Source organism: Bombyx mandarina, chromosome 21 (assembly GCF_030267445.1).
Source record: "Bombyx mandarina strain Sakado chromosome 21, ASM3026744v2".
In the NCBI taxonomy this organism is placed as follows: domain Eukaryota; kingdom Metazoa; phylum Arthropoda; class Insecta; order Lepidoptera; family Bombycidae; genus Bombyx; species Bombyx mandarina.
Window position 1 is genome coordinate 10,579,894 of NC_143227.1, and position 23,304 is coordinate 10,603,197.

Genomic DNA, 23,304 nt, shown 5'->3' on the forward strand with positions numbered 1-23,304 from the left:
TGTTTGAACATGTTTCAGAGCTGATTACATTTTAATTAATGCTTACTTTAGTCTACGTTTCGCTTTCATTTGTAATGTTTTTTAAAGCCACCAACCACTAGTCGCGAGCTAGCCTGACTTTGGAATTTTTCACCGAACTACCAAAACGTGAGATGAAATGTTCCTAAATATAATAATTATAGCATCCAACTAACAACAACCAATATTACCATGAATGGTTTATTTATAGACCGAAAGACATGGATTTTGAAATACAGGACAAGATAAAAGTAAGCCGTGAATTGTCACATATAAAAATGTATGTTTATCGGCTTATTTGTTCGTGAATTATGTAGTAGTACATGTTTTACTCGATCGACTTGACATATTTGGATAGATTTTTTTCAAATTACCACCAACATTTGTTAAGTGGATAGATCACAGCGAATTGCAGCTAGATGCCCCTATTAACTATTAAAAAACCGTTATTAAAAAAGAGATGTTAAAGTAACAATCACTGAGAAACTGAATACAAAATACAAATTAAAAATTAATATTGAATACAACTTCACGAAATTGCGCATCATTAATAAATCTGATGTACTTGAACTCAAGTTAATAATGACCGTATAATTTAATGTTGATATGAAGTAAACATTTTTAATAGCAGCAGACCATCCGGCTGACCATCACGCTCTTCCTTTTAGAATGTGAATGATGACTTGATAGAAGTAAGATTTAACAAAAATCATGATGAAAACGACCTTACAGATAATCTTTCAGTTCCTATATAATGCAAAATGCATTTTATCTGTTATTAGAACGGCAAATTCGATACAATTAAGAACAAATCGATTTCCTATACGATCGCACTAAAGTCGCGATTCGAACAAAAACTTTGGCATGCGCAATTAGCACTCGGATAAAGCATTTGTTGTAACCGTGAGAGAACACTTTTTTTTGTTTTAAAGCATAAAACGTAAGCGAAAGCGATTTTAATTTTATTTTAATTTCTCAACTGCAGTACTTATTTTGAATTGACTCAAAAAAATTATACTCGCTAACCTCTTACCTGTGATCAATTAGACATTTTTTTAACAGAATCGTCTCTAATGAAAACTAAACCATAAGAAATTCATTTTTAAAATTCGAATTAAATTAACGTTGTTACTTGTATATGTCCATGTTATTTTATCAATAACTAGCGACCCGCCCTCGCTTCGCTTCGGAAACTGTAATTTATTATTGATTTCTCAACTATTTAATGGATGTTATTATACATGTAAACCTTCCTCTTCAATCAATCTATCTATTAAAAAAACCGCATCAAAATCTGTTGCGTAGTTTTAAAGATTTAAGCATACATAGGGACAGACAGATATAGGGACTGAGAAAGCGACTTTGTTTTATACTATGTAGTGAAAATCGCGTGCCTCTTACGCTCTACGCCCACACACGGGTACTTCGAGCAATCTATAATAACAAGTGATAATCGTTTGAAGGCAGTCAAAAGTCTCGTGTCAAATCCTACCAAAATTAATGAACGCTATAACGGTTAGAGGCCAAAAGATGAAATTCTCACGGGCGCGCCCAATTTTGTGAATTACTAATTTGTCGCGTTAACTCGTATTAAAGTTTTAGTAGAGACCTTGCTAAGTATTTTAGTGATGAGATAATGCATTATCGAAAAAGGTATTTCCATATTTAATCATGTGTTTTTTTAGAAAATTACTAGTGATATATATTTACTAGAGAATAATTTAAAAAAAGAACGCGCAGAAAACATAATAAATACGCGCAAATACTTCTATACAAAAGAAATTACTAATTTATGATAAACTTGACATAGATTACTTACAATACCTATTAAAGATCTTAGATTAATTAATATCGTCAACAATAAATACAATATAATCGCACAAAACAATTATCAAGCGATAAATATTCATTAAGATATAAATTTGCAGAACAATAAATCGATACGCTATAAGAAACGTCACTAGAATCGATATTGTTTTTGACATTGATAAATGTACAGCATCGGAACCACAGCCTAGGATTAACCTTTACAAGTGAACAGTAAACGCGTAGTTTCAGATATATTTTGTATTTCAATTAATTAATCTATGTCTGTTTTGATGGCGACAATTTGTTGTATCGCTGTTAATTAATCGCCTTTGGTATCGTGCCGTGAGAATTTCAATAATTATCACTACAATATCATTGCAATCAATCCGTTTACGTGTATTACCTGTTTTTAGATTCGTTCATGATATTAATTTATTGTTTCACTGCAAGACATAATTAACGTTTTTAACAAATTTCTATTTAATAGCTACGCGTTCATCAGTGGACTTCACCTCAAATACCGGTCACTAATTCCCGATCCTGCGGACCGAATGGAAAGCAGTCGACGTCACCCAAAACATGTTATTTCGAATCCTCCCGATCCACTAACGGTGCTTTTAGGTACCTCAAGCACCGGTTATCGTTCTCATCGAAGCCGTCGCTTGCGACGAAGGGCTCGGCGAGTAAATTAACCCACAGACACAGCCCACTGAGTTTCTCACCGGATCTTCTCAGTGGGTCGCGTTTCCAATCCGGTGGTAAAATCTGCGAAGCACGGCTCTTGTTAGAGTTCGCGTTTGCAACGACGTTAGGTTTGAGACCCGTGAGCTCACCGACTAGCTCGACGAATCTAGAAGAACCCCTCGAGGCTACTAGAGTAGGTAGGAAAAAAAACAAAAAAAAAACGATCACCGTTCGCGTCGAACCCGTCACTTGCGACGAAGGACTCGGCAAATCAACTCTCAGACACAGCCACTGAGTTCTTCGCCGGATGTTCTCAGTGGGTCGCGTTTTCGATCCGGTGGTAGACTTTGCGATGCATTGCCCTTGCTAGGTAGCCTTGTAGATAGGTAGGCCTTGGTGTTAGCAAATTCGCCATGTCAGAGTCCCGTGAGCTCACCCACTGACCCGATGAGTCTAGTATGATCCCTCGAGGTCATCAGAATAAGTAGGGAAAACAATACATTTCCAGCGATAATTTTCGCAATTTTTAGTCTTCTTCAAGCGTGGTTTGAAAAGAAGCTATAACGGTTGTTGCTATGCAATCCCCCAAATCAACTATACGGGTTTCCTTTTATATTTCGGCTTAAATTAGCTCTGTTGTAATCAATTAATGACAAGAACCGAAAATATCATAACAGCGCGACCTCTTCGACGGAAGATACGCAAAGTGCGGCTCGAGCTGTGAACGCAGATTACAAAACATAAACATCATATTGTGTACGATGATTAAAATAAACTAGAGGTCCCGCAGTAGTCCAAATTCGACTATAATTAATTGGAATTGTAAGTTTGCACACTAATATGATTGTATTTTACACTTCTATAATCACAAATTTCGCCAAGACTACACTATAAAAAATATTAACAAAGACAAACAATATTTAATCTATTCTCAATTTGACAACAGACGTCAAGAACTAAAGTTTGACAATAAATAGTAAGCATGCGTGTGTGCGTCAAATACATGGTACGTAGTGTGTGTAATGTTTTCTTTATTGATTTAATGTATCTTTTATGCATTATTAAAAAAATATATTAGCATTGTGCACTTCTTCTCTATATTCTCTATAAGTGTGCAAAATTACATACTCCTCCGTCCGCGCAAATTTCGTAAAAAGGGATACAAAGTTTTTGCTTCACGTATTAATATATAGATAGGTGCATTAAATCGTAAACTATCAATTCACGAACTCTACATTTACATATAGTACGTAGGCAGTTCGCTTGGTTATAAAATTTTACGATACGATGTAACCCGTGCTTAGTTTTGTCTCGGTGCGGTACACCATTGCGAAATCGTTTCACTTCAGAATGGATATGGAGATTTACTGATGCAAGGCTCGATTTATCCGGTGTGTGTCAATACGCGCTGTCATAACAGAAACGATAATTGAGGTTTTTTTATTTGAGCATTGCAGTTACATTTCGTTTGATTAATATGGTGTTAGAATGGTTAAAAGCAGATTAAAAACCTTAGACTTATAACTATAGACTTGCGAGCTCACGACCCGCCTGATGTGAAGTGGTTTCCAGGGCCAATAGCATAACTCTAATATCGCGGCGTACTCAGAACTATGTCTGATTTCTACCTGAGAGGATTTGCTAACACTGGTCATAGCAAGAGCAGTGTGCTTCGCCTATCTACGACCGGATCGGAATGGCGACTTACTGGCAGTGTCTATGGGTTAGTTAGTTAGTCGAACTCTAAATTATAATCGACGATTTTGACGAAGGCGGTGACCGGTGCTTGAAGAGCCTAAAAGCATCGAAGTTGTTCCGGGGCATCCGACAAGACATGTTTCATGTGACGGCGGTTTTGCATCGCCCCGTCGCCTGGGTTGGATGTGACTCAGACCTATAAAGTCTATGGGATAAAAATACAATTTAGAATGAAAAAAATAGTATAATTTCGATATTTATAACCGGGATTAAGAACACTTTGAAATTGTGTTCATTTTTTTTATTTCACTATTTTATAACTCTATTTTTTTATGATTGAGAGTTTACTGATGGCCCTGAGGCCTTTCCAGTTTCACCAGGACAGGTGGGCGAGCAAAAGCTCAGCCAGGAGGGGTGGGATTTGCTAACAGTTGCCCGAGCGCCTCCGATGGAGACCTAACAACTCAAGAGCAACTGCTTCGCGAATGAATCTACTACCGGATCGGAATCGCGACCCGCTGAGAAGATCCGGCGAGAAACTCAGCGAGCTGATTCATGGGTTAGGTTGCACGTCGACCTCTTTGTCGAGTTCGACGAGTACGGTTACCGGGGCCCCTAAGCCTGCTCCTAGTGTTAGAGCTGAAGGCGTCTAATGCAAGAGTTATAGGATCTGATGGATCCGTAAGGACGTTTCTAGGGCGACGACGGTGACTTGCTCCTGCGTAATCAGAATCCTATAATTCTCTTTGAGCATGTACAAAAAGCTATTTCTGATAGAGCAGCCGTTCTACAACAAAACTGAGACATAGAACTCATGTCCCAAGGTGAATGGTGGCATTTACGTTGTCTATGTATTAATATACCTAAGCTCTAAACCTCTTAACAGCAGCCGAGCCGCGAGCGCACCCATCTAAGCAATAAAAAAATAAAAATTACATCAAGCTTTTGAGTATGACAGTTTGCAAAAACTTATTCTGTATGCGGTATTTTACTAGAATAAGGATGTCAACGCTTTTTTTTTATACAAGATTTTTCAAAAAGTGATTGTGTGAAATAAAAAATAGTAAGATACTTACGAGTGCATTGAAATATTAGAAGCCATCCGTTGTGACGGTAGTCATATAAAAATGAACATATACATTGAAGTCACCGCCGTGAGCGATGCGAGAGTGTGCGAGAATCAGCGTGACCAGATTTAGTAGATTTCTACTTTTTTGGTAGATTTCGAGGTACTGGCAACAGAATTTAGTATGTAAAAATTATTTGGTATATTTTAGTAGAATTCACGCTTTTCAGTTATTCTAGTAGCTACTTTTTTGGCATAACGGACTATTTAGGGATATTCCGCCTTTCATCGAATGGATTGTAGCTATTTAATTTTCATTCTTTTCTTTACCATTCGTGCCTTCAGCATAGTGTGATAGACCAGTGGGAATTCCTTAATTGAGAATTTTTATAATTGAACTTGAAATGAAACATAAATATACATAAGGATATCGCGATGTCCTATTCATCACGATATCCTTGTAGTTGCAACAGAAAACATGCAAATTGTTGACAAAGAATATAGGGGATCAAAATTAGATGTTTCCTCCTACTTATTTACCCATCTACAGTAATTATTTTCTTCACATGTACCAAACAAATTCGACATTATTTAAAACTACCAAACATTACTGTTTTCGCAATATTCGTTTTAAGCGATTTGCCTTCACAAACAAAATAAAATTAACTAAAATAGGAAACATCTCTATTCTGTGTGATGTTAATATTGTCTCGAGGCGAGTTGACCGCTGTGATTACACCTGATTGTGCCCCTCGGTCACTGGACTTGTGTGAATCGTCAACTTATAATTCATTAGAGTTCCGCAACAGTTTTTGTTGGCTTAAAATTCTATCTCAAAGAAAACAAAAACCTACCTGTTACGAAACATTTGTTTTGCCTGATGACTAAAATTGTGGGTAGAACGAAATCAAACTTCTCGTTAATAATTCCACTGAATTCCTTCTTTTTTTGGAACGAAGTTCCTTATGGGACGATGCGGATGGGTACCCTACCGGGAAAAAACGTCCGTAACGTAAGATTTTTATTAGTAATGCACCAAGCGTACGACTTAACTTTGTGATAACGTACAAATTAGTAATGCACACAGTGTACGACTTAATTTTGTAATAACGTACAAAAAATAACAATTTTTTTATCATTCATTAACCACAATCTCAGAGCGTTCGTTTGCGCAATACACTGACTCTTATGCATACAACCGTGAATAAAGTGTACCACAATAAGTTCGCACGTTACCGAATGACCGTGGGTTGTTGCGAAACCTCCAGTTTTATTTTCTTTATACCTCGAATAGAGAACTTAAAATCAAATACTTTTATAATAAGGAAATTCGTTCCTATCCGGTGTCCCGCGACACCAGACATCTTTTCTTCTTCAGCCCATGGATGTCCACTGATGGATATAGGCCTCCCCCAAGGTTCGCCACAGTAAGCGGGCTTGCCTGCATCCAACCGAATCCCGCGACTTTCAGTCGATCCTCAGTCCATCTCGTGGGAGGCTTATCCATGCTGCGCTTTCCGGTAAGTGGTCACCACTCGAGAACTTTTCGACACCAGAGGCCATCTGTTCTACGAGCAATATTCCCTACGTGAATTCTTCTTCTTCATCAATCTCTTACTGCTGAAGATCGCGACCACATGTAACTTTCCTCTACAGTGTTCGATGATGCGGGGAATGGACTGAATAATAATAATAATGACTGAATGACTGCGTGAATATCACCACCTATCTTGAGACGGAGTCCTAGCTATCTTAATTTCTATAAGCTCCGGTAAACACTGAAAATCGGTCGAGTTGCCTTCTTAATTTAAAATACTACAGTTCCTTAATTATTCCACATGAGTAGGTAACGCGTTCGTTTGTCTTTGTTAAAAAAATTGATCATACCAAGTTGGAATGGGTATAAAATTACGTCATATACATCTCGTTGGTCCTTGGTTAAATAAATACATTTTAGCAAATCAAGTGTCATTCCAGGCGTCTATACTTCTGGACAGAGGCTTTTGTGCACTTGTTACAATCAGTTATCTGGACGAGCTCACAGCCCACCTGGTGTTAAGTGGTTACTGAAGCCCATAGACATCTACAACGTAAATGCCGCCACCCACCTTGAGATATGACCTCTAAGGTCTCAGTATAGTTACAACGGCTGCCCCACCTTTCAAACCGAAACGCATTACTGATTCACGGCAGAAATAGGCGGGGTGGTGGTACCTTACCCGTGCGGACTCACAAGAGGTCCTAGCATCAATAATTACGCAAATTATAATTTTTGCGGGTTTGATTTTTATTACACGATGCTGTTCCTTCACCGTGGAAGTCAATCCTGAACATTTGTTAAGTACGTATTTCATTAGAAAAGTTGGTTACCCCCGCCTGCGGGATTCGAACACCGTTGCATCGCTAGATACGAACGAATGCACCGGACGTCTTATCCTTTAGGCCACGACGACTTATTAATTATTTAATGAAATATTAACTTACTTATTTAATGTAATATAAAGGAGACTATATTCCATACCGAACCAATCGTGCAGTATGTTTTCGTGCTACCTAAGATTTTTGAAATTCGGTCATCGTTCGTGATTTACGTTAGGTTTATTACATTCGCGTGATGTGCCGCAATATAGTTCGTTATTGTGAAACATAATTACGGGCGTGCAGCCTCGACTCTTGAACTTGTTCGACTCGAAATGTCACATTCGTCATTTTGACAACAATAAGAGGAAATTCGCTTTGAACGTTAATAGCGTTTCGTAACCAGTCATAGAACAAAATCTTCTACCGATCTGCATTTACTAATTATCTATATCTTTTTTTTTTTCCTACCTATGCTAATAGCCTTGAGAGGCTATTTCAGCTTTGCCCTATCGTGTGTAGGTGAGCTCACGGGGCTCAAACCGGAGTGTTTCTAACACTGACCCTAACAAGTGCAGTGCAGAATCTACGACCGGATCGGAAACGCGACCCACTGAGAAGACCCGGCGAGAAACTCAGTGGGCTGTGTCTGTGGGTTAATTCACTCGTCGAGCCCTTCGTCGCAAGCGACGGGTTCGACGAGAACGGTGACCGGATCTATATCTAATAATGCATGATTGTTAGACAGTATAATCTCATAGATTTGAAATTTTCATTGATGTTTTAATCATAATGTTTTTATTGCTTAGATGGGTGGACGAGCTCACAGCCCTCCTTGTGTTAAGTGGTTACTGGGGCCCATAGACATCTACAACGTAAATGCGCCACCCAACTTGAGATATAAGTTCTAAGGTCTCAAGTATAATTACAACGGCTGCCCCATCCTTCAAACCGAAACGCATTACTGCTTCACGGCAATAATACGGTGGTGGCACCTACTCGCGTGGGCTCACAAGAGGTCCTGCCACCAGTAAAATTCAGAGTCCATTAAAATTATGATTAAAGGTATTGCTATCGCTTATTAGCAAAGGGCACGTCACCAAAAAGTTCTTATTATCATAAAAAATCACCTCGAATAAAAGTTTATTCTCGGGGTCATAAAACTATTAAAGAAAGGTATATTTAACTCTTACTTTATAAATAGTTATTGTACAAGAACCGAAAGACGACAATGAATGTCTAATGTCTATCAACACGAATAATCATAATAAATGAGAATCATAATTAAATCACGTTATTTGCACACCGCGACTGACTCATTGTCATGTGGGCATTGCATTTCGAAACTCGACTAGACTCCTTCACTCGCGCTGACAACCCACGCTTCTTGACGTTTGGGCACTAAGACAACAACTGTAAGATGCTCGAACTCAGTAACTATCGATATCGGGACGATAAAGCTAAATTGTTCCAAAATCGGTTTAACGCAGATTATTCTGTTTCGCTTATGCTCGAGTACAATGTTTGGAACTATATTTGCGCAAACTGTATCATCTATAATTTCATACACAATTCTTACTGGTGGTAGGACCTCTTGTGAGTCCGCACGGGTAGGTATTTCTGCCGTGAAGCAGTAATGCGTTTCGGTTTGAAGGGTGGGGCAGCCGTTGGTTTGTTAAGTGATAAAAGGCAACACGCCAAATCCAACAAGGTCTACTCGAAAAAAGCTGAACCAAATAACGTGGTCTCCTGACGGATCCACATCACCCAGTCTCCATGCCGTTGGATAGTACTACTTCCATAAATAATTAATACCCAAACCACAGAAAACAGTAATCATTGAACTCGGAAAAAAATTGTCTCGGCACTTTACATAATATTTTTATTTTTATTGCTAAGATGGGTGGACGAGCTCACAGCCCACCTGGTATTAAGTGGTTACTGGAGTCCATAGACATCTACAACGTAAATACGCCACCCATCTTGAGATATAAGTTCTAAGGTCTCCGTATAGTCACAACGGCTGCCCCACCCTTCGAACCGAAACGCATTACTGCTTCACGGCAGAAATAGGCGAGGTGGTGGTACCTACCCGTGCGGACTCACAAGAGCTTCTGCTACCAATATTATCCTAAAATTTAACAAACCAACCAATACTTTGACAGAGGATCGAACGCGTTCTCGTTAACCACAAAACCAACGAGACGATTAACTGAATTAACAATAGATCCACCAACAGAGACCAATTTTATTATAACATTTTCTTTGTTTTCCAAAAAGAATTTCTTTACTAGGCACATGCATTAAAACGTAACTTAAATTACCACATCCGTGAATATTTGACGTCATTGTAATCTACATTTTTTTTTTTATTGCTAGATGAGTGGACGAGCTCACAGCCCATCTGATGTTAAGTGGTTACTGGAGCCCATAGACATTTACGATGTAAATGCGCCACCCACTTTGAGATATAAGTTCTAAGGTCTCAAGTATAGTTACAACGGCTGCCCCACCCTTCAAACCGAAACGCATTACTGCTTCACGGCAGAAATAGACAGGATGGTGGTACCTACCCGCGTGGACTCACAAGAGGTCCTACCACTAGTAATTACGCAAATTATAATTTTGTATGTTTCATTTTTATTACAGGATGTTATTCCTTCACCGTGGAAGTCAATCGTGAACATTTTCTGAGTACGTATTTCATTAGAAAAATTGGTACCCGCCTGAGATTCGAACACCGGCGCATCGCTCAACACGAATGCATCGGACGTCTTATCCGTTAGGCCACGACGACTTCAAACCACATGGATCAATCGGATGACAAACATACAACAGCTACGAATAATAACGAGGCATTCATTATACTATTGCAAAACCATCAAACCAACACAATTTAAAACAAAAAAAAAACGTTAAAAAAAATTACAATCCTTTTAAAAACAATAGCGGCATTGCAGCCACGTTTGATCGATGGCGTCTGTTTCGAAGACATTTCGGATACTGGGTGCCGTTGCAAAACCTTACACGCCGCCGATGTCATTAGTGATCGTTTCCAAACACTATGATTCATGATGCTAAACGCTAACTGTCTCGACTGGAACTCAGAAATAATTCAACACGGCCATGCTAATATAACCTTTATAATCGTAATTAAACCTACAGAGGACTACAGTACAGAATAATGAGACTTTACTGGCGTTGAAATTCTGTAATTTAAGCATTGTTTTGTACCTTAATGCGTATTTAGGACGTATTGTGGTCTATGGGCTCCAATAACCAATTAACGCCGTATTAATTTGTCTATTTTTTTTTTATTGCCCTTGTAGGCAGTCGAGCATACGGCCCACCTGATGGTGAGTGGTTACCGTCGCCCATGGACTTCAGCAATGCCAAGGGCAGAGCCAAGCCGCTGCCTACCGCTTAATACTCTCCACAAGCCTCGTTTGAAGAAGGACATGTCATAGCGCTCGGGAAACACCGTGGAGGGGAGCATTCCATTCTATCTACAGTTCAGTCCGTCCAATCTGTTAACATTGTTATTACTACGACCTATTTGTGGATAACACTTATTCTGCGGATGTAATAAGACAATTAATAGAAAATACTATTTTTTTTAATAGTGTAATAGTAATACGATCTCGCTTCAGCAGTTATTAGTACGAAATTGTAAAATGAAAGTAAATGTGGTGATGCAAGAAATAAACCCGATCCATTAACGGTGCTTTTAGGTACAACAAGCACCGGTCACCGTCCTCGTCGAACCCGTCGTTTGCGACAAAGGGCTCGACGAGCGAATTAACCCATAGACACAGCCCACTGAGTTTCTCGCCGGATCTTCTCAGTGGGTCGCGTTTCCGATCCTGTGGTAGATTCAGACACTGCTCTTGCTAGGGTCAGTGTTAGCATCACTCTGGTTTGAGCCCCGTGAGCTCACCTACTAGTTAAGGTTACGCTGAAATAGCCTCTTAAGGTTATCAGATTAGGTAGGAAAAAAAAAACTTACAAAACTATGTTTGTATATTTTGTTATTGTGCTAAACAGCTATTGAATAGTACAGCATGAAGTCCATAGCTAACCTATTCTATAAAATAAAATAAAAAGATAATCTAAGCCCATAGACATCTCAGCGTAAATGCCTCCACTCTCCTTGAGATATGAGGTTGAAGTTTCAGCTATAAAGTATAGCGTCTCTTCCACCCCTTAAATCGAAACGCATGAGTTCACAGCAGAAATAGCTCGGATGGAGATAGACCAGTCAACGGCTGGGAATCCTAGTACCATTACTCAAATAACATTGCTGCTTATTCTCCGACGAATACCTTATTTGCATCTTAAAACACTCACGGGAAAAGATGCGGTGCTGCCATGCTAGTTCACGATTTCTATAAACCCTGTTTTTTTATTACTCGTCTATAGATAATACCAATACTCTCTTATCACATAGATCTACGTTTGCAAACAATAATAAAAGCTTCCGCGGTAAGTTTATTCGTGAACTAAAAAAATTCAACTCAAAACAATTCTAATTATCGTTCGGAACAATTGCTCGTTCATTCTACACGAAGACTTAAAGCTGTTAGTGTATTTTTCGTAACTTCCCCTTCATTTATTTACTGTATTTTTTAATAGGCACACGCTGATTGAATGTAAGTGTGAACCAGTTCTGACGCCGGCACAGAAAGAACCTTTTTTTTTTTTTGGAAATGCAAATGAGACTAATTTCTTAGCTGTTAACGAGTTCATTAACACTTGACAAGCGTTGTTTGGTTTTCTTTATATTTAAATCATCGCTAATGGATTACATTTGAATATTTTTATTGATTTACGCTGGCAGATGGCAAGCGATTGGATAATCGTAAAATGCAATATTAACGAAAGATAATAAACTAAATTTGAGTACAAACGATCAGATTAATAAGAGAAACAAATTTTTCTTTCAGGTTTTTTTTTTATAGATTTTATTAAGTCTCCAACGTGTACAAAACAATAACAAAAAAAAGTGCAAAATTAAATGATTTACACGAAAGCCAAATATTGTCTAATCGCAATCCGAAATGAGTTTAAATGAACCTAATAATAAAGTTGAGAATCGTGTAACGTTTTCAATGCTGCGCCTTAAGTTGTGGTGTTGTTAAGTTGATTGGTTATTCAATCCAAATCTAAATATCTATTCACAAATAAACCAGTTTAAATATTTAATGTAAATGGTAAGTTTTTAATGTAATTTTTAATGTAAATGGTAAGTTCCTCAGAAAGGGTTCGGATAGATAGTTTTCAATCCTATTCATATAATGGGTTGGGGAAAAGGTTTCTCCACATTTTTTAATAAAATTCACAACATTTTTTAATATGGTTTATTTACATTTTGACTAAAGTATGTAGGTACCATTTTCTTGGGGCTTCTGATCAAAATACTGCGACATAATAAAATATATAGACTTTAAGATCATGGCTAAGAGCATGGCATTCAATCGGTGGTGTATATGGGATTCAGGTACTACTTAATACCCAAACCTGCCTGTTGTACTGTTGCATAGATCTAGGTAGTCAAAAATACTGACTATTGTTCATTATTTCTTTGGGATGGAAAGATTGCTTTTCGCTCGGGCGGCTTGACACCTCAGAATACAAAAAAAGTTTTTTCTGTATTCTGAGCTTGCCACTTATCTAGGAAGCGTGGGGGAACTTCAGTGCTCAACTGGGAGGAGATTTTCATTTTGAGGTATGAGGCGGAAGTTTCATTAACATTGGAGTAACAGTTTTCGTATCAAAGATCCTTCAAGCACTAAGCATAATTGAGTGAAAATACTATTAGATACATTTTACATTAAATTTCCGTGAATGGATCAAATAAAGAAAACGAAACATTAGTAAAACTATGATAATCATAGATAGATACGCTTAATACCATGCTGTTTGATTATAACTATTTATGTTAATTAAATTGTATTTAATTAATTTTAATGTTATAGGTGGATAGTAAACGTTAAATGAGTACTAATGTGAGTACCCTAACGAGCTCTCGACTTAATAATTAGCAGTAACTTAATAAAGTATATTAGTAATGTATTCGAAATTAATTCAAACCTGGTTCACGATTGTTGCAACAGAAGAACATTTGCAGAGCTTGAGCTCGCATTGCCCCCTCTTGGCTGAGCCTTTGCTCGCCTACCTGTCCTGGTGAAACTGGAAAGGTCTCCGGGCCACCAGTAATCTTTCAATCCAAAAAAAAAAACTCGCTAACCATAGAGATATGTGTTTATCGGAATCACAGAGTCGCCATCAAGATTATTCTGCTGCTGTGGATTTTGGCGGGATTTTGGTACTTTATTTTTTTTAAAGCTGGTGAATCCGTTTACATATACCCGGTCGAGAGGAGGAGGGATTTTGGTACCTAGACGGACATAAAGTACTCTACCCCGCTACAGATACATGTATTCAATTGTGTAGACTTTTACGACGTTTCATCTTGTACTTGTTTACTTTTACGGTATTTGAACTTATCGCTACAGGAATTTTCTAAAAAAATGTAACGTTAGCTTGTTGTGGTCAGCAATCGGGAGTCCTGTATATTTAACACGTTGACTCCGAGACTATTTGAGGGATTTTTAGCCAGTGCGTATGAGGTCGTCGTTTTTGAAGTCGTCGTGGCCTAAAGGATAAGACGTCCGGTGCATTCGTATGTAGCGATGCACCGGTGTTCGAATCCCGCAGGCGGGTACCAATTTTTCTAATGAAATACGTACTCAACAAATGTTCACGCTTGACTTCCACGGTGAAGGAATAACATCCTATAATAAAAATGAAACCCGCAAAATTATAATTTGCGTAATTACTGGTGGTAGGACGTCTTGTGATTCCACGCGGGTAGGTACCACCATCCTGTCTATTTCTGCCGTGAAGCAGTAATGCGTTTCGGTTTGAAGGGTGGGGCAGCCGTTGTAACTAAACTGAAACCTTAGAACTTATTTCTCAAGGTGTGTGGCGCATTTACGCTGTAGATGTCTATGGGCTCCAGTAACCACTTAACACCAGGTGGGCTGTGAGCTCATTCACACATATAAGCAATAAAAAAAAAAGGTCTTTCCAAGACAAGATTGGACTTGTTTACACTATGAGACCTTATATGCCTCAAAAATGTTTTCGTATATACCCATACTTATAGAAATGTGGACTTGTCGCCTTACACACCAAACGAAAAGTTTTGACTGCGGCATCAGGGAATGGTCGCGTATGGGACTTTCAAGTCGCATAACGCAGTCAACGTGTTAAATAAAGAATAGAGAAAAAGAAAAACAAATAAGAAACAACTCATGAACTAATCAACACGTTTTAGCGTTTATAAAAATATGTACGTATTATAAATCATCAAAATGAATTCCTCCGGTATAAAATCGTAAAAGGCGAGTTTTACTAATGTGATCGGCCAATGTCATCGCAATTTAGACAAATCGAATCTTTGGCAATCCGTTGACAAGCATGAAGGCTGCATCTGCACGCGTGACGTCATGCGCTGTGATTACCCGTGATTGTCATAAACAATTAGGGTTGTCAGTTTTTTGTTTAATTATCTTTTTTAACATTTTGTGATTCTTTCAATGTGGGAATAAAACTCGTAAGAACGATAATTAAGACCAATTTTACGATTTAATCTCGCGTTTTTTATTGTCATGATATTATTTTCGTCGTGGAAATAACAATTTTAATGAGTCATGAAGTCATAATTTGAATAAAATAATGTGAATTGAATGAATGCATATAGTAGAATGTTATGTTTATTTTTGTATACAACCCTTTAATTGAAAACAGTAAGCCGCGAGTTTCGTGAAACTGCAATCGGTGGTAAAGATATATTTAAATAACAAATACATCTTCATTTTGAATAGCACATACAGCATGATACATTTTATGGATTTATCGAAAAAAAATTCACAACATGATCTATCATTGAAGCATGCTTTGGGAATCTAATGCGATGAAGACTGGCCAATGTTCATCTGTAGACTTGTAGATAATTACTTAATTTTTTATTAAATTGAAATATTTTTTTCGAGCGCAGTAACAGCCCTGTCGCGTAATGATGATGGCGACCTTGGCGGTAAAGTCACGATCGTTGACAAAACAACTCGGTGGATTTGTTTAATTTTAGTAGAAAACCAGCGCGCCGTGAGCGAAACATTAATCAAATGATGAGTATAGGCGGATGATTGCACATGACTTAAGTTATAAGCGACTAGGAGGAATGCAACCCGCTGAATAGGCACTTAAAACGGTGTCCCATCCGGGCGTAGCTTGAATAGCCTATTAGGCTCCAGCGAGTAGCAAAAAAGATGGTGACTCCTATGATATCTTGGCTGAGGATCGGTGAACTTTTGTACTTACAAAAACCAAATGTAATAAATCGCTATACAACAATGTTACACAATTTTATATAAGGCAATAAAATGCACTTAAATTGTTACGTAAATCCAAAAAAACCTTTGTCAGTTTAGTGACTAGATGGAGTAACGAGCTTGTGTCTCACCTGGTTTTAAGTGGTCACCGGAGCTTAAATAGCATACTTTGCTACAACTAAGCTTAAAACAGATTTTGACTATCCTTAATTAAATATGATATATACCGCATTTAATTTACCTTAGGTAAGCTACCCAAATATTTTTATTTGCTTAAAGCTTATGAATTGGACCAGACGACAGTTCTCTTGGTCTCCGACCAAGTTTGACGTGTAGTTTCTGTTTTCAATTACTTACATAATTATCTTATATTTTTATCGAAATGTCCATTTCGATCATGTCTGTGAATAAGTAAACGTGGAATCCCCTCTTGCTGGATGGGTACCACCACCCCGCCTATTTCTGCTATGAAGCAGTAATGCGTTTCGGTTTGAAGGGTGGGGCAGCCGTTGTAACCATACCGAGACCTTAGAACTTATATCTCAAGGTGGGTGGCGCATTTACGTTGTAGATGAGTTTGGGCTCCAGTAACCACTTAACACCAGGTGGACTGTTAGCTCGAGAAATTAATAGCACAAGACTGCCAACAGATCACAACTTTGAGCGTTCGTGAACACGTTATTTAAACGGCGTAACGCTTGATACCACCCGGCCACAAGCGCTAAATTTAAGCCGTCATTAGTATAATGAATATCGAGGACAATCATGTGATTTATTTCAATGGACAGTTCTCACGGTGTTGCAAGACCGATAAAAATTAAAAATTGTTCACGCTGACAACACTAGCAATATTTGAACATTGACATTTCGATGTTTTAAATTTTTTATGCGTTTGCCTTTCACAACAAGTTAGCTAAAAATGTACTTGAGCTTTTAATGACTGAGCTCTATTGTCATCAAAATGAATGCTGCCGAACTTAAACCCGGACTTAATTTTTTTATGTCTAAACGTAAAAAGACCTATAATTTTACATGACATGTCTGTATTTTCTTAATCTATGCAAATAACTATAATGAATATTACTTCTAAAATTGTTATGTTTGTGCAAATTAGCTTTCATTTAGTTACATGTAAAATCTGATTCGGTTTTCTCAAAATTTTTTCATAAGTATGTGTCTCGCTCCTATTAGCAAAGTTTGCTTGAAGAAACGATAAGCAGTACCTAAAGTGCTTTCAATTTCGATTTTTACTTTAGTTTAAAAGTTGTATTTTATGCCTCTGCTTTTTTGTTTCCAATAAGGTGTACCAATAACTAGAAACTTAAAAAAATTAATCTGTATTAATTAAATTCAAAAATTATTAATTTTTTTCCTATCTTTTCGCTAGTAGCCTAGGGGTCTATTTAAGCTATACGTGGACGGGATTACACCGTCAATTAAAGCAGAATATATATAAATCTTAGAGGACTCCGACACGCTATTCAACACCAGCTGGGCCGTTACCTCTTCCGTACAACTAGAGCAATAAAAAAAAAACATTTACCATTACCTTTTAATATTCATTACATAATTTTGTATTCCCATTAATACACTTCCGCGAACAAAGATTTCGTTTGAAATAGGAAATGACATCAAAAACTTAAATCGTATAAAAAATTTGACAGCACAGTAAAATAGGTAGCTTGGAACTAGCGTGATCATTCACTATATCTCATTAATATAACAAAATGATGCGTTAACGGATTATAATACGACAAATCATTTATATTAATAACCATATGATATCATTGGATTATTTAGGCAAACGGATTAAGAACAGCGTACACATTTGAAATTTCATTTTATTAGCATCTCCTTAGAATTAATATTTTAATGGTAGTTTCTTTTAATATTTTGAACCATGCCCTAGTATAAAAATTAAGCTATTAACTTTTATATGTCTGTCGTCAGTTTAAATAGCCTACTGAGTTTCTCGCCGGGTCTACACAGTAGGTCGCGATTCCGATCCGGTGGTAGATTCTGCAAAGAACCGCTCTTGTTAGAGCTAGTATTAGTGTTAGCAAATTCTCTAGGGCTAAGCCCATAAGTTCCCTTATCCGTTCGGGCGTACCTGAAATAGAGCGTTAGGCTACCATCGAATAGGTAAAAAAAGTTATACAAAGTAATCTATATATATAAAAATGAAGTGCTGTTCGTTAGTCTCGCTAAAACTCGAGAACGGCTGAACCGATTTGGCTAATTTTGATCTTGAATTATTTGTGGAAGTCTAGAGAAGGTTTAAAAGGTACATAAATATGAAAATGCTCGGAATTAAATAAAAATAACAATTTTGTTGATTCGGATTCCTTTAGTTTATTTTAAGTTTATTTTTTACAAAAGTTTAGGTCTTTTATTTATCGATTGAGGCACTACGAAGTCTGCCGGGTCAGCTATACAAAATAAAAAAGGTGTTCTTTCTGGGCCGTGGGCCGAACCTCCCACTTTTTTTTCCTACCTATGCTGATGGCCTTGAAAGGCTATTTCAGCTTCACCCTAACAAGTAGGTGATCTCACGGGGATCAAGCCGGAAGTGTTGCTAGCACTGGCCCTAGCAAAAGCAGTGCTTCGCAGAATCTATCCGGAATCCGGATCCGGACCGGATCGGAATCGCGACCCACTGAGAAGATCCGACGAGTAATCTCCCACGAGGTCCCTGCACTTAGAGGACACGGAGGGTATGTGGGACTGAGACATCCGCAGATCCTTCTGCACTAAAAAAAAAACTTCACAATTAATTATCCATGTATAAACCAATTTATTAATATATTCCTTTTAATACTGTATAAACTATTATATGTATGTATGGATGTATTTGTGTATGTATGTATGGATGTATGTTTGTATGTATATGTGATTGTAACTTTTTTGTGTATGTATTTGTAAATGAATATAAATTTCATTGCACCTACCACTATTCACTCTGCACTACCTTTGGTTGACTGGTAGAGACTGCGTTAGACATTAAGTCCGCCAATGTAAATTTTACATGAAGTGTAATAAATAAATAAATAAATAAATATACGCTAATTAAGTCTCTTCCGTGAGGACTGTGCGTTGAAAATCTCCACACCGTCAATTAATACGATCGATCAACAATAATAACAAGCACCGGTTTCAATATAACTGCCTTAAGTACTAAACCATTACAAATTAACTGTAAAAGTTTTACACATTCTAATCACTCGCTTCCTTGTCGGGTTGCCTTTTATTTTTAAGTCCCACGGTTGATCATCTATGTTTCCTCGCGAATAATTGCCGGTGGGTTATAAATTAAACGTATTAGCGATCGATTGCCAATATATTGTATTATTTGATTTTATTGATACAATGTTAGGCTGACCAGGTTTTTGGTGAGAGAAGTGTATATTTTTAAATGGTATTCAATTGTTTTTTTGTTCGTAAACTAGCAAATGACCGATCTGGATGTCAGAGTTTCAATTTGCTACCCTACTCTTCGAATGGATACGTGGTTCACAGTGCGCCAGTTTCCAACTGTACTGAACGCAGGCTTGAGGTCAGAATAAAGACCATATAGGAATTGATGATTGAAAAATATTAGTAACAAAATCGTAATATAAATTAATCGTAGTCACTAAAAAGACCACTGAGTCTTGATGTTTTTTTTTTTCTCTAAAACTTAGCTTCAGTTATAAATACATTTTGATTAAAATTTCTCAAGAAAACCATTGACACATAAATTCAGTTTCGTTATTTTATTTATTATTATTATTTAGACTGTTAATGTTTTTTATTTATTTACAATTATTGTAAAAGAAGCCGCTACCAATAATTAAAAACACAAACATTTTAAAAAGGTCATTCCAACGTAATAAAAAATTATAAACTCAAATAAAGTATGTTAATTTCGTGTATATTTATAATAAAAACAAAGATAAAAGAAAACCAAATTACATCACACACAGACGGACCAATAAACGCTATCGGAAATTGAACTAACAGTCTCCGAAGCCTCTCGATCGTAAAAACGTGGTAGCGACGATAAACTCACCTGTCTCCATAATTCCGATCGTGTGTACACCTTTTAAAAAACCAACGTGTAAAAAAGTAACTAGCCCACAAATGAGACAAGTCCAATTTATCGGCTACTGTGGGAACTGGGTCGGGACAATCTTTATTTTGTTGTGACACGCCGATCGAGGCGCCGTCTGTCGCGGGTGTGTGCGACACAAGGCAGAAGAGGCGAGCCTTGTTGTGTAGAAAAAATATGATTTACTGGTGTTAAAAGGTTAAGGATGCCCAAAAATATCACAACTTGAATGTCGTCGCCTACGTTAAAGGATTAGGTCGTAGACTGATTCTTGTAGATATTAATTATTTTTGCACCCTTGGAAAGCAATTTGTCCGCAGAATTAGTTACGATGGTTTGCTACCTGTGTCAGTTCACAGTTCGATCCGCCAGTCAACGAAATAAATTCAATGGTGTACTCTTTATAACAAAACTGTCTCTAAACATTTTTCAAACACACAAAGATTGTTAAAAGCACATCGTAAAATGAATTAACTGTTTTTGAATTTCAAATACTACACAGTTAAAATAATTAATATAACTATGATGTAATTGAATATAAGAGTAAAATTATCGAATAAAAGAATATTCAGGTTTTTTTTTCGCTACATCGAGGTTTTACGAAGACATCACATTATGATTTTCTAATTTTTAAATATTTCAAAACGCTACCGCCTCTGACTAACGCCCGTGAAGGACGTTTGACATTAGTTCATTAGAAAAAGAAGCCCCAATCCGAATTTGATACGTGACTCGATCTCGGATCTAAATTATTTAATGACTCGACGATACCGCAGGTCGCAGAGATGGAGACAAGCGATAAGTTTGGTGTCACACTCGCTTACTCTTCAATTCGGTTCAAGCCGTGACCGAAGATGCGCTAATGCGGCAACTATACTGAGATCTTAGAACTTATATCTCGAGGTGGGTGGCGCACTTAAGTTGTAGATGTCTATGGGCTCCAGTAACCACTTAACACCAGGTGGGCTGTGAGCTCGTCCATCCACCTAAGCAATAAAAAAAAAAACACTATTACGCATACACTTATTTTTTAGAAAGGTACACCGACATTGACGACTATTCATGTGTTTTTTTTTATGTTGTTAGATTACTGGTGGCCCGGCCTTTCCGGTTTTACCAAGGCAGGTGGGCGAGCAAGGGCTCAGCCAGGAGGGGTGGGATTTGCTAACAACTACCCGAGCGTCTCCAAAGGAGACCTAACAACTCAAGAGTAGCTGCTTCACGAATGAATCTACTACCGGATCGGAATCGCGACCCGCTGAGAGAATCCGGCGAGAAACTCAGTGGGCTGATGTTTAGGTTAGGTTGCACGTCGAACTCTTTGCCGAGTTCGACAGTTCGACGAGTACGGTTACCGGGGTCTCTACTCCTAGTGTTAGAGCTAAAGCTGTCTAATGCAAGGGTTATTTGATCTGATGGATCCGTAAAGACGTGACATATTTGAAGTTTTAAATTTTGGTAAAAATATCATCCACAAAAAAACTTCTTCAGCCATTTAAATGGAGTAAACTTAATTGATACGCCGCTATGCCATATGCTGATGGATAAACCGAATATATTACTGAGTATGAAATACGTACTTTGTTTCAAGGAAATCAACGAACAAAAATAACTTGACTAAGGGTTTTAGACATGTTAAAAAGATGGAAGATAAAACTAAGCCAAACGATTGTATCATTCATAATATAGGGCCAGGAAATATCCTATAAATACTAAATATCTAAAGGCTAGTTGGTTTCAGCAACATTTCGCTTATCACGCGACATTTACGCTTTGCAATTAAAGGTGGGTTTTATTTGGTATTAACATCAACAAACAGTTCGATATTTGAGGCTGTCAGCGCAAAAATGGTCTAACCCAAAATTTTTCATATTCGTGCTTATATATTGCAATTTATTGTCCTCCCGATCCACTAACGGTGCTTCTAGGTACTTCAAGCAACGGTCACCGATCTCGTCGAACCCGTCGCTTGCGACGAAGGGCTCGACGAGTAAATTAACTCTCAGACACAGCCCACTGAGTTTCTCGCCGGATCTTCTCAGTGGGTCGCGTTTCCGATCCGGTGGTAGATTCTGCGAAGCACGGCTCTTGCTAAGGTTCGTGTTAGCAACGTCATCAGGTTTGAGCCCCGTGAGCTCACCTACAAAAGTTAGGGTTACGCTGATATAGCCTCTCAAGGCTCTCAGCTTAGGTAGGAAAAAAAAAAGAAAAAAAAAAAAAAAAAAGCAATTTATTTAAAACATAATATTTTTTTTTATTCAACACCTGTGTATCCCTAGTTTCCCATTCCCATAGACAGCAGATGGTTTCGAAAACATTGTTTTTTCGCGTATTGTTTTTACCTACGAAGCAGTGTAAAAGTAAATTCAAATCTCATTATCTATGGTAAGCTTTTTTTTTTTTTTTCCGCAGGAGAAAATCGCCGGATTCCCACCCGCGCGGCAGGTGGGGTATGTGGGAGTTGAACCTCACTAAAAACTCCTGCCGCTCACAACCGGCGCCCTACCTCGGACCGGGCCGGAGCCCAGGGTTGACGCAGAGCACATTACATCCATCCCACCGTCCCACGGACGCCGGACCGGTGGCCGCCAGCGACACGACCACCGGTTCCCTCGTTCAGCGGGCCGAGAGCCCGCTTTGATGGCGCCGCGTTACACCTTCCCCCAGAGCGGTCGGGGGAACGCGGTCTACCATCACCCGGCTTCCTATTGCGGGTGAGCGTGCAGAGCACGCCACCCCACGTCTGGGTCCCTCCCCGCACAAAACGGGTGGGACCCCTAGCTCTTAGGGGGCCAGGTCACGGATACGACCCCGGTCCCGACCCCCTGCTCGGCGGCGGCGTGTTTCTGCGTAGTGAGGAGAGCTTTCCCTCACTCGCCCCGCCGCCTCCTTCTGCGAGATGGTGCACTCGCAGAAGTCGAGCATAGCCTTCCATGACTCATCGCCGCCAAGCATCGACGCCACGACGCCAGGCAGCGACAAGTCAGGTCCTATCTTTGCGACCAGGACACGGCGCTGCACCTCCCAAGCGGGGCAGACAGCGAGCGTATGCTCCGCCGTGTCCAGGTCGTGTCCACAATGGTGACACCTCGTCGTCGGCTCAGCCCCTATCCGGCGCAGGTACTTCCCGAAGCATCCGTGCCCGGTCAGCACCTGCACCAGACGAAAGGTGAGACGTCCTTCGCCAC